General features: G+C 39.0%; 1 protein-coding gene across 2 annotated transcripts in view; it reads left to right on the forward strand.

Annotated features, from left to right (window-relative positions):
- The window catches only part of TRMT61A (tRNA methyltransferase 61A), a 54,071-nt gene that overhangs the window by 28,603 nt on the left and 7,702 nt on the right, over positions 1–17,766 (forward strand). The window lies entirely within an intron of this gene.

The following is a 17,766-nucleotide window of genomic DNA, read 5'->3' on the forward strand; positions in this document are numbered from 1 at the left end:
AAGGCAGCTTATAGACTTGCATTTTAGATATGATCCCTCCAATTTATAGTCATTTGAGGCATGCATTTCTATGTTATAGGTAAGATAAAACTGTCATAGCACTAACTTACACCTTGCTTGCAGATAGTAATGGAGAGGAAACATTTTTTTCCAAGTTGCAAATAATATCTGAATCCAGCATATGAAAGATCAAAGGATGATTTATGTTCCTGGCTTCATTTCCTGATCTGAAATGTTTTCAGAGAAGATAAATGTACTGTTATCCTTATAAAATCCAGACTGTATTTTTCTTACTCTTGTTTTGCTAATATTTTTGTACACTGGAGTAAGACCTTTTAAAATTTATATTATGGTGGTCATTGGTCATACACAGTAAAGTCTTATCAAATGTGCAGCTGCCAATTTTCAATACATAGTATATTCCCGTGATGGCAAACCTATGGCACACGTGCCAGAGGTGGCACACAGCGCTCTCTCTGGTGGCACATGAGCCGTTGCTCCAGTTCAGCTCTGCCACGCATACGTGGGGTGTATTGCATGTTCGAGGGCACCCATCGTCATGGAGAGTGTGGCGGAGTTGAACTGGAGCAATGGCTCGTGTGCCACCAGAGAGCATGGGGGCATGGCATGTGCGGGGGGCGTGTGCGAATATGCGGGGGTGGGATGCATGCAGGGGGCGGGGCGTGTGCACGGGGGCTGCGCACACATTGCATTTCGGGGGTTTGGGCGTGCACGCATGCATTCACATGCATGCGCATGTGCTTTGGGCACTTGGTCCGGAAAAGGTTAGCCATCACTGGTATATTCCATCTATTCCAGAGAGCAGAAAAAGTATCTCAAGCCTGCTTTCTCTAGCATTTCTCTTGAGTCAGCTATGAATGCTAACCATTTGTTTAATGATAAGGCTGCAATGGCATGTATAACTAAGTCTTATGAACTACAGAAGATATATCTGGCCAGACATTCATAGGATTATGCCATAGGACAGGGGTCTCCAACTTTGGTCCCTTTAAGACTTGTGGACTTCAACTCCCAGAGTCCCTCAACCAGCAAAGCTGGCTGAGGAACTCTGGGAGTTGAAGTCCACAAGTCTTAAAGGGACCAAGGTTGGAGACGCCTGCCATAGGAGACAGTGAAACCAGAAAATCATCAGCTTGTTGTGTTGGAATGATTGGTACCTGTCTGTGAGAGATCAGTTAATTTCACAAATTGGATGCCTTACTTCAGAGACTGTTAATTAATTTAAATAACCATAATAAAAATGCTTCGGGCTTTTCAACAAGCAGCAAGAGGAAGAAAACAACTTTCTCCCACTGGTTTGTCTTTGATTACCAATTGTAGCTGGCTTATGCATAATAGAAAACGCTCTTGAACTTCTGTCAAGCGTATTCTAGTTGAACTACAAGTGTGTGGGAAGAAATAGTAGCATAATTCGCTGAATGTAAATGTTCTGTGACATTTTGTTAATAGCGTTCGTATGTGTGACTTACATACATACACACACACACACAATTCCTTTCTGCTAATAATTCTGAGATTCAATGGCACTTTTGTTTCTATTTCTTATGAACCTTTATCTTTAGTCCAGATCAGGATCCAGAGCAATTTATTTATTTATTCAATTTCTGTAGCCGCCCATCTCTGTCAATGGCTCTGAGTGGCTTACAATTCATAAAATTCATTACAATTAAAAATACTAAATAAATATTTCAAAACAATAAAATGAGTAAATCACTAAAAATGTCCAGATTAAATATACATGGGAGCAAGATTATTGGCCAGTTAGCAATACAACCGGGAAACAGGATCCTTAACACATTCAGCCCACAGGCACAGGAACATAGCCAGATTTTTAGGGTTTATGAAAGGCTAACAGGGTTGGGGCCATTCTAACTTCCAAAGCGTTCTGAGGAAAAAACTTGTCATCTGGTTACTGCCAGCTGACATTCTTTGATTGATGGATCTGCAGTATGTCCGTTCTGCTCAATCTGGTTGGACAGGTAGAGACTGTTGGAAAAAGGCAATCCCTCAGCTACCCCAGTCCCAAGTGAAGTAGGGCTTTAGCACACTGGTAATCAGCGCAGCTCACACAAAAGTGGTGTTACACGTGCTGTATTTCTGGCATCGTTTACTACCTGCACAGCTGCATTCTGCATCAGTTGAAGTTTCTGAATGGCAGTCCCATGTATAGACTATATGTAGTCTAACCTAGAGATTACAAGGTCATGAGCAGGGCCTCCTGATCATGGTATGGGCACAATTGGTGCACCACCTGAAAGTCTGCAAGGATCCTCCTAGCCATCTGCTGTCATCTGCTCTTTAAGCAGAGGCTGTGAGTCCGGGAGGACTCTCAGATCTGTCTGGGGCAGCGCAACCAATCCAGAACCAAAGGTGAAAGAAGCTTGTCTCTGGGGTGTCCAAATACCCACAGCTTGCTAAAGTTGCGTCAGAGCCCATTTTACTTCATCCAATCCCCAATAGTCTCCATACGCAGTATTTAAGGGGCCTAAGCTAGATATAAAAGCTGGGTGTCATATATTGATGATATCTCATTCCAAACCGATGGATCACCTCACCCAGCAGTGTCATATATATGTTAAATAGGAGAAAGAACAGAACTATGAGGCATCCCGTAAAATAGGATTCACAGGCTGGATATCTCTCCTTTTATTAGCATTGACTGGAACTGGCCCCAGAGAAAGGGGAATCACCAGAGTACACTGCTGCCTACCCCTAGTGATCAGAAGAATACCATGATCGAAAGTATTGAATACCACTGAAAAGTCAAGAAGAGCCAGGATGTAAGAACTACCTGTATTCTACTAGAGGTCATCCATGAGGGGGATCTATGCCAACTCAGTCCCAAACCCTGGCCTGCCCCACTGAAAGGAATCTAGATAATCTGCCTCATCTAGGGTTCTCTGAAGCTGCCTTGTCACCACTTTCTCCATAACCTTCCCTAGAAAGGAGAGATTGGAAACCAAACAAAAGCTGCCGAGACTAGCTGGGTTGAGCAATGGTCCTTTGAGGAGGGGACATACCACTGGCTCTTTAAGAGCCAGGAGATGGTGGAAATAATTCCCTCTCTCAAGGAGGAGTTAACTGTTGCCCAAACCCACTCATTCATCCCCTCCCATGAAGCCTTAAATAGCCAGGAGAACCATGGATCTAAGATGCAAGTGGCCGACTTCCTCCACTTCCTCAGGTTCCATGGCCTCAAACTCTTTCCAGATCACCTTGCAAGATGTAGCCACCGCCACCTCCATTGACTGCTATAAGGCTGAAGTCCGACATAGAATGAATGTGACCAATTTAGTTTGCAGATGCTCAGCATATTCTTCATAGTGACCCTTTAGGTGGCCTTTAGCATTGTCTTCTCTGAGGATGGACTGAATGCCCAAAACAGGACCACTGGGCAATTATCAGCAGACACAATTAGGAGCGGAGAAGTAGTTATATTTCACCATGCTTATTGCCAAAAGAACCGCCTTAATAGCGGTTCTCGCTCATTGCTGATCATTTTTGTTCCTTGTCTTTTGCCAGCAACATCTCTTAGCCAATTATTATATGCACTTTATATGATCTGTTCATGGATAGTCATCTCTCCATGATAATGATCTTAAATAGCGCATGATCTACAAGCTTGAATGGATCACTAGATAAATTTTCATGCGTTGGAGCCAAAGAACTGTAAATGGAAGGAAACAGAGCCACTTGCGCTAACCTGCAAAACAATTGCATAGTTGCTTTAGAATATAAATTCTATAGTAAATTTATGTTGGCTTTCTGAATAGGTTGTACAAAGTGCACAGTAGATTATACAAAAGATTTTGCAATGTTGTTTTGTTTAGCACAATTATCAAATAGCTATCTTGTGATAGCTATTTTTACATTAAAAATGGCAGAATATTTCTTTTCTATTATTGTTCCCACATTTAGCTACCTTAAATACAAGAGAAACTAACTGATGGCTCATGCCAAATGGAGACTAAAGATTTATTATTCTCTTCTCTACCCAGTTCTCCTGATTTGAAATATTTATAAACCAGTCAGGGATAAGTGACTTTTGGGGAATTCTATAATCTTATACCTGGATATAAGTCCCTCTGTGCAGAATAAATACTGCTAATGTATTTTAAATCCTGTGTTGTTTCATAGCAGATGTCTTGGAATGCCTCCATTAGCTCTTTTTCTTTTTTCTAGAAACCACCTGATTTCCTGTGTTTACATTGTGTTGATCTTTTATTTGGAATAATTTGAGCAGAGAGTAATGTAACAAGATTTTGGAGCAATAGAAGGATGCTCCCATCATCCCATAAAGGCTAGGACATTGGATCTGTTAAAGGTCATCCATGTTTTAATTTCAAGCAAAATGCTTGAAGGTTGAATAAAATGTTCATAGCATGCTAATTAATTAATTTCTCAGTCCAAGGTTGAATAAAATGTTCATAGCATGCTAATTAATTAATTTCTCAGATCCGGCTGAATTGAATCACTTTGTTGCTTTGGGCCTGATGAGGATACTTGAGAGCTTCCACTTATACTGGATTTGTGATTTGGACATAATGTTGTTGTTTCCCTGTCCACAACATTGCATGTCCTATTCTCTGGATAGAATGTTGATTGATTGCCCCTGTTGAAGTAAATCCAGGCAGATTTTGTAATGGGAGGAGACCTATGTTAATGGTGGTATTGTAGAGGAGAAGGCTCTTTTTCCTTTCAATTCAACTTTACAGTGGAGAGTAAAGCGGCTCTAGTTCACAGATGTCAAACTTGCTGCGTCACATTGCCATCACGTGACATATCATGACGGTTTTTCCCTTCATGGAGCTGGGGAGGGTGTGGCCTGTGAGTGACGCATCTGGCCTGCAGGCCACTAATTTGACACCTCTGCTCTAGTCTTGTGGCATCAGGTCATGTCAATGTCCATGGGATCACATCATTGAGATTGCTGGGAGTTTATTTTAAGTAGATTATGTTGGCAGCTGAACATATAACCCCATTCCTATTGCCTCTTGGGTAAATAATCAATTTACACAGATTAGATCATCAAAATAAAATCCTATATCCTAATGTTTCATGCTAATGGCCTTAAGATGCAACTGCTTTCTTAGATGAGCAAATTGTACTGTGCTGAAGTATTATAGGCTGAATAATTCAGCAAATCTTGCCAACAATTTCCAAATTTAGATGCCTTTTGTTAGTTCTCAGGGGGAACAACACGAATGAGTATTTTGTACTTATTCATCAGAATTCTTAGGACCAAACTGTATGAGAAGAAGCCTTTCATGTCATTAGCAATTGTGTGGATGGATTTTAGAAAGTAAATACCAAGTCATGCTCTTATCCGTCCACCACTAATCTAGAGAGGAACAAATTGGAGAATGCTACTCTAAGCTAAATGTTAACTGTGATCTATACATAATGCCATTCTATTTGACAGAGGATGTTAATTTTTATTTTACACATTCCACAAATCCCTAATAAGGAGGTAAGGAGGAAGAATGCATTTTCCTCCACTGCTATGATTCAGTCCTGAACTCTGAAAAGCTTTGCTCATTATTTTAATAGGCTGAGAGTTAATGGTCTGTTAAGCTTACATCTTTTGCTTCTATTCCCGTCCTCAGAATGCTTTGACCTCCCTCCCAACCTATTATATTGCAAAGAGCTGGAAGAATTAGAAATAACGCTTGCCGTGCCTTTTTGCAGGTCCTTATTTTCTGCCAAGGGTGCTCTTCATTTTTGGAATTTTGGAGGAACTCAAAGATGTTGCATTGTAGATTTTGCTTCCTTGCTGAACTTGCATAGTCTTTCTGTTCCCTTCATCCCCTTTTTAGCATTTGCTGATAAATATTTTTTTCATTACATTCATTACAGAACCTTGATTTTGGTTTCAACTCAATGTTAAAAAACTTCTTTAGGCTATCAATATACAGTAGAGCAGGGGTATCAAACTCAAGGCCGTGGGCTGGATCTAGCCTGCGGGGTGCTTAGATCTGGCCCACGGAAATAGCAAAGGACCAGCCTGCAACTATATGTAGAAGATATAGACACAATGTTTGACTGAATTGTCATGGAGATTTGTTGCTATGTGTTTCATCAATGACAACCTTAGATCCATTTCTGTTCCTGATTCATTCATGTTTCCAACAAATAGATGGGATGTTGAACTGAAGTCCATGATCATTGCTTATCCCAGGCGAGATCAAGGGCCGTTTTGTTCGGAAAAACAATAGTGAGTTTTGCTGTATCTAGTAGGTGGAGCTTAAGAGTCTAATTCTGAATTTGCATTAAATACAGGATTACTCTAAATCATTGGGGAGGGGGGATGCATGCATCTGAGGTTATACCATTTTAATAATATTTAGTGATTTTTTATTGATAAGATTTCACATTATCTATTATGGTAAGAGGATTTATCAGAACTTTGTATAGTAGACCAATATTGTTATTACCTTAGAAACATACTGCTAGTAACAGTTAATACAGCAGGACAAATTGCACTTCAGTGATAGAATGTGTATTTTGCATAACTCCATATGCATTAAATAAATAACTCAGAACATTTCTAGTACAGAGATAGATTTTGATACTCAATGATCTGTTAACTGATACAGGTAGTCCTGGACTTATTGGAACTGGAAGCGATTTGATCATTAATGGAGTTGCACCCAGTTTTATGTCATTGTTGTTAAGCAAATTTGGCTTTCCTCGTTGTCAGAAGCCTCCTGAGAAATCATGATCATGTGACCCTGGAACACCAATTCTCATAAATACATGCTGGTTCCTAAGCTCCTGAATTTTGATTGTATGACTGCCGGTATGCTGTAACATTCATCACAGGGATGTCAAGGACAAGCCCGAACCCACCTTTTTCAACACTGTCATAACTTGAATGGTTATTAAAAAAATGGTTGTAAGTTGAGGACTACCTGTATAATAAGCTGGATGTACCACTGGTTTTATTTTATCCATGACAGTATCCTATAGCTGTCATCTGTCAGAATTCTATATTAGCCAGGCTCTAACTTCCTTTTGTAGAACAACACAAAAAGATCGAAAGATCAATTCTCTCAGCTGCAGTCTGAAGAAGAAGAGGACTATAGCACATGGTTTTTCTGAATAGGTCTCAGTCATTTCTAATAGATGTTTCGGGGAAGAACAGGAACAAATATATGTTGGAAAGAATTTGTGTCTTTTGGAACTAAAACAAATTCCTGAGAAGCTCAGAGACAGCTTCAGTAGTTGCCTTCCTTAGCTATATCTTGCACTTGGTTTCTCAGTAAAGCAGTAAAACACCCAAGAAAATTCCACAAGCTTGCAAAAAAATAATAATAATGCTAATAATAATAGCAAGAGTAAACCATTGCCCATCATGATTCTCTCTATAGCAGTGACGGCTAACCTTTTTGGCACCAAGTGCTGAAATTGGAGCGCGCCTGCGCCCGCTCGTGCCGGAGCACTAGAACCTGAAAGAGAGCAGCTGGCCAGGTTCCGTCGCACGCATGTGCACCAGATAACTGGTCTGCGCGAAGACCAACTGGCCAGCATGCATGTGCTTGATGGAACCTGGAAGAGAGCAGCTGGCCGGTGCACATGCGCATGACAGAACCCGGAAGAGCTGGCGATGGCGCACGTGCCCACAGAGAGGGCTCTGCATGCCACCTCTGGCATGTGTGCCATAGGATCACTATCACGGCTCTATAGCATTCTATAGAAAGATAATTGGCTTTCTGTGGTGAACCATCCTGCATGCTAGCCTTCCAGACCCGATGCCCTCCAATGTGTTGGACTTCAATTTCCATACACTCTTCCCCCTTCCAGTGAGTTCAAAATCCAGTTGGGTGGGTTAACAGAATGGAAATCTTAAAGATCACACAATTGGGGCATTGTAACTTGCTCTGGAAATATGGAATAAAATCCTGTTCAGTTTTACTCTCAATGTATCACATTCCTAGAGGGAACTTTGAGCTAAGCATCTAGGATGCCTTGCTCTATAGCAGTGCTTTTCAAGTTTGGCATCTTTAAGATGCTGGCTCAGGAACTCTGGAGTTGCAGTCTACACATCTTAACATTGCCAGGTTTGAAAAACACTGCTAAAGAGCATGCCAGATATCACTTTCATAGGACAGCATAATGAGAAATGTGATGAGAAATGTTAGATGTGCACATTTTACACACATACATATGCACGTACATCTGTCTTTCACAGTTGGTAGCTTGATAGTTTCTACATTTGAGGACAAGTGTACCCTCTTTCTCTCTCTCATAATAAGTCTGTCTAACAAATGGGAAGCGATTGGGCGGTTTTTATGATAAATAAATACTGGTAACCAGGTCAGGTTTTTTCTGTACTAAAATATCTAGGTGTTGTGTTAGAATAAGCTATGCACATTTTAATCTGTACAGTGTTCTGACTGCAGCATTAAAAGTCTTGAATAATTAACAATTGCTTTGCACTGAGAAAGAAGGCAGAGGATAAAGCAGAAGAAGAGACAAACAGCCAGGAAGGAACAGCATTAGAAAGTAAATTAAACAAATGTGAGGATGTACATCTCCCATCAGATGAATATATGTGAAAAACTTCATAAATCTTTTCTCTCTCTCTCCCAAAAACTGCATAGAACAGTGCTTCTTGACAAAGAACAGGAATTTTAAGATAAGAATTATTGGCACCTTCTCAATGTAATGGATGTATACCTATGGAAATACTGTCCATATTTGTACAACAATGAATACCAGAAGCTCATTTTATTTTGTTAAAGGACGAATGATTTTAAAAGCAATGCAATACCATTCACCGTTGACTTAAATGCTACCTTGCATCCTATTGCTTGGGCAAAAGGAAGGGTGATCTACTGTTTGTTTCCCCCAGAAAAGCTAACCTGTCCATCGTATTTAATATTGGCAATATTAATCATAATAACCTTGTTGATAATGAATGCAGATAATGAATCAAGAGCAAGTACAGTCACCTGCGTGTGAATGCACACACACACACACACACACACACACACACACACATCCAACACACAGAGTTTCCTCTGCGAGCTAAATCCTGCACTTTTCCTTGTCAGCAAAATGTCAGTTTGCCCACATACTTTCTCACTTAAAGGACATTCTGTCCCCTCTTTGCCAAGGCAGTATTTTTAGTGCTCTAAACATTGAGCAAATGTGGATAGGATGTTGTCGGATACTGCTGCCTCACTCCCACAAACCATCAGTGCTTCCCACCCCCACCCCCACGTTGAGATCCTAGTAATTTACTGTTGTGGTTGTGATGTTGCAATGACATTTTGAAGCATACTGAATTCCCTGAAGGAAAATCCAGAGGGTTGCCCACTCTTAATATTTCGGAAAATTAATATGAAAGTAAAATATAAAAAACACAAGAAATTGCCATATGCTGCATTGTATGTATTCCAGCTGACTTATAACTCAGTTTTGCCTACTCACAAAGGGCAGGCAACTTTCCATGTGTTTTGCTCCCACAATTTCTTACTTTGCTAGCTGGACCTGATGGGAACTGAATTCATCCCAGTTGAAAAATGTCAAATCTTTATCCTTGCTCCATATCAATAGACATTGGTTCCCCAGAGTGGATAGTTCCCAGCACAACTCAGAAATAAGAATTAAAATTTAGAAGTTATCTCATGTAGCTCTTCTAGAAAATTTACTTGGAATGGGAAAATTTATTTGTCCGCTGAAGACAATATCCAGTTATATCTGTTGAGATAGTCTTGTTAGCATGAAATCCTTAACAAAAGATCTTAACTTTCTTTGGGAATGAAAGCACTTCATGCTTTCAAACTCCTGAATCTGATGATTTTCTGTGAGTTCCATAAACCAATTATAAAAGCCCTCCTTGGTAGCAAAGGTCTAGAGCAGTGGTTCTCAACCTTTATAGTGCTGCGACCCCTTTAATACAATTCCCCATGATGTGGCGACCCCAACCGTAAAATTATTTTCGCAGCGATCTCAGTGCGCCTCAGCAGCCGCAGAAGGGGGAAAAAAGTGGCAAACTGTTTTTTTGAATTTATCACACCTGAAGCCATATTGGCTAGCGATCTGAACTGCTTGCAATTGCCTTGAGGACGGAGGCATTAAAGCGGAGACTCCTCCCATATTAAGTCGACTCGCAAGTATACTTCCCATATTTCCGATGGTCTTAGGCGACCCCTGGAAAATTGTCATTCGACCCACAAAGGGGTCGCGACCCACAGGGTGAGAACCGCTGGTCTAGAGTCTAAACAATGGATGACAACCACACAAAACAAACATGCGAGGTGCTGAAGGCCACTCTTGAAAATAGGGTGAGATGATCTCCTGGAGCATTGCCCATGAGGTTCATATTCTTGAAATAGGATCCTAGGCCTTGTATAAGGTATATGGTGATACTTTTGTTGTTAGTTGCGAAGTCGTGTCCGACCCATCGCGACCCCATGGACAACATTCCTCCAGGCCTTCCTGTCCTCTACCATCCTCTGGAGTCCATTTAAACTCATGCCTACTGCTTCAGTGACTCCATCCAGCCACCTCCTTCTTCTTTTGCCCTCAATCTTTCCCAGCATTAGGCTCTTCTCCAGTGAGTCCTTCTTTCTCATTAGGTGACCAAAGTATTTCAGTTTCATCTTCAGGATCTGGCCTTCTAAAGAGCAGTCAAGGTTGATTTCCTCTAGAACTGACTTGTTTGTTCGCCTTGCAGTCCAAGGGTCTCACAGGAGTCTTCTCCAGCACCAGAGTTCAAAGGCCTCAATTCTTTGGCGCTCAGCCTTTCTTATGGTCCAACCTTCACAGCCATACAGTGCAACTGGGAAAACCATAGCTTTGACTATACACACTTTTGGTGATCCTAGATATGTGTTTATTGTTCCTCCTGAAATCTTTGTACAATTTCAAGAAAAAGTGACATTTCTGTCTGAACATATCCAAAAGCCAAATATATTGTACAAGCAGTCCTTGACTTACAACAGTTCATTTAGTGAACATTCAAAGTTACAACGACACTGAAGAAAAGTGACTTACGACCATTTTTCGCACTTATGACTATTGTAGCATTTCTATGGTCAAGTGATCAAAATTTGGATACTTGGCAACTGGTATGTAGTTATGAAGCTTGCAGTGTCCAGGATCATGTAATCACCTTCTATGACCTTTTTACAAGCACAGTCCATGGGGAAACCAAATTCACTTAACGACCATGTTACTAATTTAACAACTGAAATGATTCACATAACAATTGTGGAAAGAAAGATAATAAATGGGGCAAAACTCACTTAACAACTGTCTTGCTTAGCAACAGAAATTTTGGGCTCAATTGTGATCATAAGTCAAGACTCCCTATATATGTTCCTTTCTTTCAACCTCACCAGGTAAATATTTAACCATGTTTCATTCCAAGTTGTGAGTTTTTGAAAAACTGGAAAGCAAACCCCCAGACTCACAAAAATGAAGAGGAAAAGAGTTTTTTAAAACTATATTCAGTAAATACTTACTAAATATAAAATGATAAATATTTTCAGAAGTCCAGTTGGTTTTTTCTTCTCGTGATAGAAGTGTTGAAGTCAGACTTCAATAGTACAATAGCGCAACCATAGCAATTTCAATTTCAATTGTTATTGAATTTCGACTGGCGACACCCAGGGGAAGGGCCTTTTCTGTGGGGGCTCCCACCCTCTGGAACGAGCTTTCCCCAGGACTTCGCCAACTTCCTGACCTTCGAACCTTCTGCTGCGAGCTTAAGACACATCTATTTATTTGCGCAGGACTGGACTAGAATTTTTAATTTTAAATTTGGTTTTAATGGGGTTTTATTATTTATATTTCTATTTTAAATATTCGGCCTATTGAATAAGTTTTTTAAATTAATGTTTTATTCTGTATATACTTATGTTTTTATGTGGTTGTAAACCGCCCTGAGTCCCTAGGGAGATAGGGCGGTATAAAAGTATGAACAAATAAATAAATAAATAAATAAATAAATAAAACTTCTATCCCGAGAAGGAAAAAAAAACCTGGACTTCTGAAAAGATTTATCATTTTATGTTTAATAAGTATTTATTGAATATAGTTTTAAAAACAGCATTCTCTTTGCTTTGTGAAAGAAACAATGAGCGTATGGGAATTCATGAATTACCAAGAGACTGATACAGTTTTTATATATAGCAAACTATCCAAACGGATAATCTTTTTCTTGTGCCGCTTCCTCTTTCTTCACCTTCTTGGTTCTCTGCTTTGATCTGCGTAAACTCAAAATCAAAATGTCTGCTGGCCTCCTGCCTAAGCTCTTTCTCCAGCCTAAGGAATAGGAAGCTTGACAGTTTAGTCATTTCCATCAAAACAATTTGCCCCCTGCATTGAATGGATGTGGGACGGAAGAATTTCTTCAGACTGTCTTATTGTTCTTCCTGTCTTTCCATCACAACAGTTCTAGATGGAGCATTTATTCTTAAAGGCAGCTCCCTCAGATCAAAAGGCTCACGCAGCTTCCAATGTGAGCAGGACTAATCTGCGATAATTACTATATCAACTTGGGCTGACATACAGATCTCATTAAACAAATTGCGTGGTGGTAGCTTTTAGGGAAGGGAGGGAAAAACACTCAAAGGAGCCACTTGAGGAAAAGGTAGGTTGGCATTCACACAGCACACAGAGCTCTCCTTAGGCATTTGTTCCCATGATAGGATTCCCTAGGGAATCTCTCTTGTGGAAATTAGTCCTGCAGGAACTGTACACCAACATTCTCAAGGACAGAAATTTTCCTTGACCGAAAATGTTAGTGGAATTTTTTTTTCTTTTAAGCAGAAAGTAGATTTATGCTCCATATTTTTTGTTGATTTTGCTTATAGCCCTCCTATTCAAATAACTTAAGGGCTTACCCATAATATAGACTAAGCATTTGTTTTTGTTTCTGTTCCAGAGCTCAAATTTTAAGACTTAGAGGGAGATAAATATCGATAGAGCTTTAGGAGATACTTCTTGTTGATTAGAACAGTTTAGGATTTAAATTAATTAATTAGAAGGAGGATGGATTTTTCCCCTGTTTGGAAACTGAAATAAAAGGTTGGCTAGATATTTGTTGGGTATTTTGAATTCTTAATTTTTGGCAAGAAATAGTGTTGTTGTAGATGTTTCATTCTCACTATTCATTATTTTAGAACCTTTTATGATTATATTAGCGCCCTGTTAAATATAGATATGTAATGTAATGTTGAAAATTATTGGGAAATATCATCGAAGAACAAGTAGTTGTTATTATTAATAATACATAATGATAAAAGTTTAAATTCACAAATCCTTAAGCATATTTTATATTAATATTAAATATTAATATTAACAATATTAAAATATCCATTTATTTCTATTTTAATAACAATACATATGCAAACTAAATTCCTCTGATTTTTTTACTTGAGAACTCTGTGGCATGTGATTCAGAAATGAAAGCTACAGGTCTTTTTCAGAGATTGCTTAGTACTGTTAACAAATCAGTTCCCAGCTGGGAAATCCGTTAGCTATAGTGACATACAAGGTTTTGTAGATTCACCAAATATTTCTTTTTAAAAAACAACCCTATGGTGATACAGATGATTCCTGCAGCCTAGCCTAGGAAGAGCATCTCAACAACTAACGGATGTTTTTCTTTCTTTTGAAAGATTAGAAATGTCTTATGTTTTCCTTATCTAGAGTGTGGCATATATCACCAGACACCATTTTATGTTCATCAGTGCATTGCATTCTAGGATAAACCATTGAACACAAAACGCTTTAAAAGCCTGTTGGAAACAATTGTCAGTTGCTCTCATGTCTCCCTAGCTCTTTCTCTGAGCACAAAGCCTTTATTGTGAGGTGACATTTCACAATGCTTCCCCCCCCTTCCATAAATGCCAAGAATTGGAGCATCTCCTTCTCCCCGCCCCTTGCTTTTTACAGCTTCTGCTTTAAAAGCAACCACCACCATTAGTTTGTGAGCAAATCTCCTGAATATATTATCTGTTAGCTGTGGTTTGTTAATTAGATCCCTGACCTTCTGTGTTCATTTAAAATGCACCGGGCATCATAGAAACACAAACAGTTTGGGTTGGCAAGAAATATCTGTTCCAGATGTTCAGTGATTTTAATGACTGTAGTCAATGACATGCATCCTATTTTCAGGATATAAAAATTTAACCAACGGCTCTACAGTGAATTTAGGGCAAAGGATGAAGGAGGTGGGAAACAGATTTAGCATTTAAAGGGGAAGGGGGGGCATCATTGGATATAAAAATACATGATAAATGATAAGTAGGTATTCTATGTTGCTGTCTGTTTTAATTCCTAAGTAGCTCTAAGCATTGCATATGTGGTACCGTTTATAACCAAGTGAGCAGTAATGGAATTAATTATTCAGTGACAGCTCTGTACAGGGCTGAATTCCATAATGTTTCCAATTGTCTTCTACCGATAATCTCCATTTAACAATCTCTTTTCTAGTACCTTTTCCTGATAGAACCAAGAAGTGTTTGTCTTCCTAGAATGCCTTTCTTCAGATTTAAGTGCATTTTCGTTGCATTTTTGAGTAGACATTCCTAGATATTACATAATCTGCCACATTTTATGCCATAGAATTAGGCAGTCTTCTGGGGAGGAGCATAGTTGACATTTTGCTGGTGTGATTTTTAAAAAATGGGTGCTATGTTGGGCCTGATAGGTTAAAAAAACAGTTATACCACATAGTGAGCCAGCCTTTTTGGATGTTCCTTGGTTAATTCAGTGGAATATTTAGGCAGCTCAGAGCCTTTCCCATAAACAAAATGTAATATAGAAACTGATACATTTGCATTTCCCCTTCCTATTTAATTATTTTTATTAAAAGAATACATTTTTTAAAAAAATGTCAGAAGTATCTTTGTGAGTTACAGCTCTGTTGGTAAGTTCTGCTAATATTTATAAAATTTAATCTCAAATACAAAATTTAAAGTAGCCATTTTTTAAAATTTATGTAGGTTGAATACTAGACTACCACTGGAGCCTAGAGTCAAATCCCCCGTTAGCTAAGAAGTTGTGAAGACAATGGAAGAGAAAGTACACTGTCCTCTACTTCTTAGAGAAGGGAAGGGTTAAAATTAATTAATTGTTTCATTAATTTTAACAATAATGCAGTCTCAGGAAATGTAAATGTATAATCCTTGATTTGAGGACCAAGATATAAAAGTACTATTTAGCCACACTTTTCAATAAGGCATGTTTGGTATTCTCAGAAGAATGAGTTATTGCAGTATTGATACAGAGAAATGAATTAAATGTGTTGCTTCTACATTATGGATGTCAGGTTTTTTTTAAAAAAGCAGATATTTCTATGTATATAAACACATAAACACGGGCTACATCAACACATTTTTCCTGCCTTTTATTTAATGGGCTTCCTCACATTGGCAGAACTGCATCTAATGGACTGCCTAGGAATTTTGCAAATTAAACTGTGATTCCAATGCATCTGAAGTGCAGTAGATTATAGAAAACCAAACTATTAGCCAGAATTGTTTCAGCTTGTACTCTCATTTTGTCATGCACTTTTTTTTTTTTGGTAGGGAGGATTAAAAATTCTGGGTCCCAAAATGTGCTTCTTTATGCTGCCTAATTTGTGAATCATTCTGCTTTTTCCATGGCATTTTTAGATGCAGAGCTTATCTTTCTCTTCCTGTTTCAAAGAAGGAATTAGATATAAACCAATATAGTGCCCCTATTATACTTTATTTTTAGCAGGCAGGTTGTATTATTATCTTGGATTACATAAGTCTTTTGTAAGGGATTTTGCTCCATTAGAAGCTTCAGAAGCAAGGCAGACAGTTGGGAAGGAATTCAGGGAAGCGCAGCAAAACAATGTACACCACATCCACTGTTATTTTTCTTTTAGTTTTGGGTCCCCCACCCCCATTAAAACCCATTGTGTCAAAAGGCCTGTATTGCAGAGATGTTACATCATAACCATGATCACGCCATCCTGTCTTTCTGGCAGGACAGCATCTCCTTTAATTCCGTCATGTGATTTGGCCACATGCCTTTTCTGAGTAAATCTACAGCACGCTATTCCGTACTGCAGAGGTGACGTTGGGATAAACTGAAGAGAGAATTTCAGAGAAAGCTGAATTATTTACAAGCAAGCTTCCTTCTGCTTAAAAGATCTTGACCATTACAATGATAAATAAAATAAACTCTCTGTAAATAGGTGTGGCTCAACAAGGTTTGCGCCAAACTTCTGTTTTATCTGCTCAATCTGTTAACCTTGGGAGGGATTTTCTGTTGCTGTCTCTTGTCAGTTTATATGTTCAGAAAAATGTGAGGACTCTTGGCTAGAAAGCTAAAGTCTCCTGAATTCTTCATCTAAGCACACGAGATTATTCTGTATAATGTAGACATACCATTCTGGTCTTTTTGTTTCCTTCTTAGCTGTTCCCCTCCACCAGCCAACCGCATCCAGTTTCTTTGTTTATTACATTTAGATCCTGCCTTACTATTCCTTCTTCCATTTTAATGAGGTTATATCTAGTGATGTAAAATGTGGTCCACAACAGTTTATGTCAGAATAGTCTTTTAGATGTCACTGATGTTATTTTCCTTATTGATTAGATTATATTTCCTGCTTCTTTTGGAGGAAAGCACCAACACCTGCTAAGATAATTCAAATTCTGAAGTAAAGATATATTGTCTATTCAGTTATTTCCCATAAATATATTTTGCCTACGTGACTTATGTTATTTTCATTTTTCTTTAGTTAAAAAAAATATTAGCAAGTGATATCCTAAGGTATGGATTCAGAGAAAGAATTTCAAGAGCACGTGAAAGAACTGAAGTTCTATAATTTTGTTATTTGAGAATAAATAAAACATTTGGGGAAAAATAGTGCTCTTATGCTGGATAGCTGACATGATGCATATTTTTAAAAAACATTAAGAAAAGCTTGTGCATTTTCTGTTATAATTTATGAATTTTCAGCAGAGATTGGGACACCTCCAACTCAGTGGCTAGTTGAATCTGGACCCTGTCCTGCTGTTTTGTTTCCACACTTGGTGTGCAAATTAAGTATAAGAAAATTGTCATATTTTGCAAATGGCATCTCTTTTCAAGGTCTTAGTATGATAGGGATATTTTGTGATTCATGGATTTTTGGATATATACTTTGTACCATATAGTATATCAGGATGTCAAACTCAAGGCCCACGGGCCGGATCTGGCCCGCTGGGTTCTTAAATCTGGCCCTTGGGGCCAGCTGGAAATAGCAAAGGACTGGCCTGTGGTGCCTCTGCCGGCCAAAATGGGGCCGCATGTTTTCAGCCTGTACAGCTTCCTGCAGCACACTGCCAGCCAAAATGGGCCATGGAGGGCCAAGTGTGGTCCTCCCGCCCCCCATTTTGGCCAGTATGGTGCGATAGGAGGTGTCCATCCCATCTCCCGCCCCCAAGAAATACAATTTGACACCCCAGTAGTAGATTAAATAAAATGAATTACAGATTATAATAGAACATGTATGAACAGGCATTATTATTAATTTCAATAAAATGGATGTTGACATTTTTATAATGACACAATTCTCCAAAGCGAATGGAAAGTTTAGAATGGACTATAGCCATATTCTGAAGAAGGGGATGAAAACTTTTAGTGTGAAATCACATTCTTTTTTATGGAATTTTCCAGAAATCTCACACGCACATACACACACACACACACACACACACACACAGAGAGAGAGAGAGAGAGAGAGAGAGAGAGAGAGCGCTCTTTATTACT

This window comes from Ahaetulla prasina, chromosome 1, assembly GCF_028640845.1.
Source record: "Ahaetulla prasina isolate Xishuangbanna chromosome 1, ASM2864084v1, whole genome shotgun sequence".
Classification (NCBI taxonomy): domain Eukaryota; kingdom Metazoa; phylum Chordata; class Lepidosauria; order Squamata; family Colubridae; genus Ahaetulla; species Ahaetulla prasina.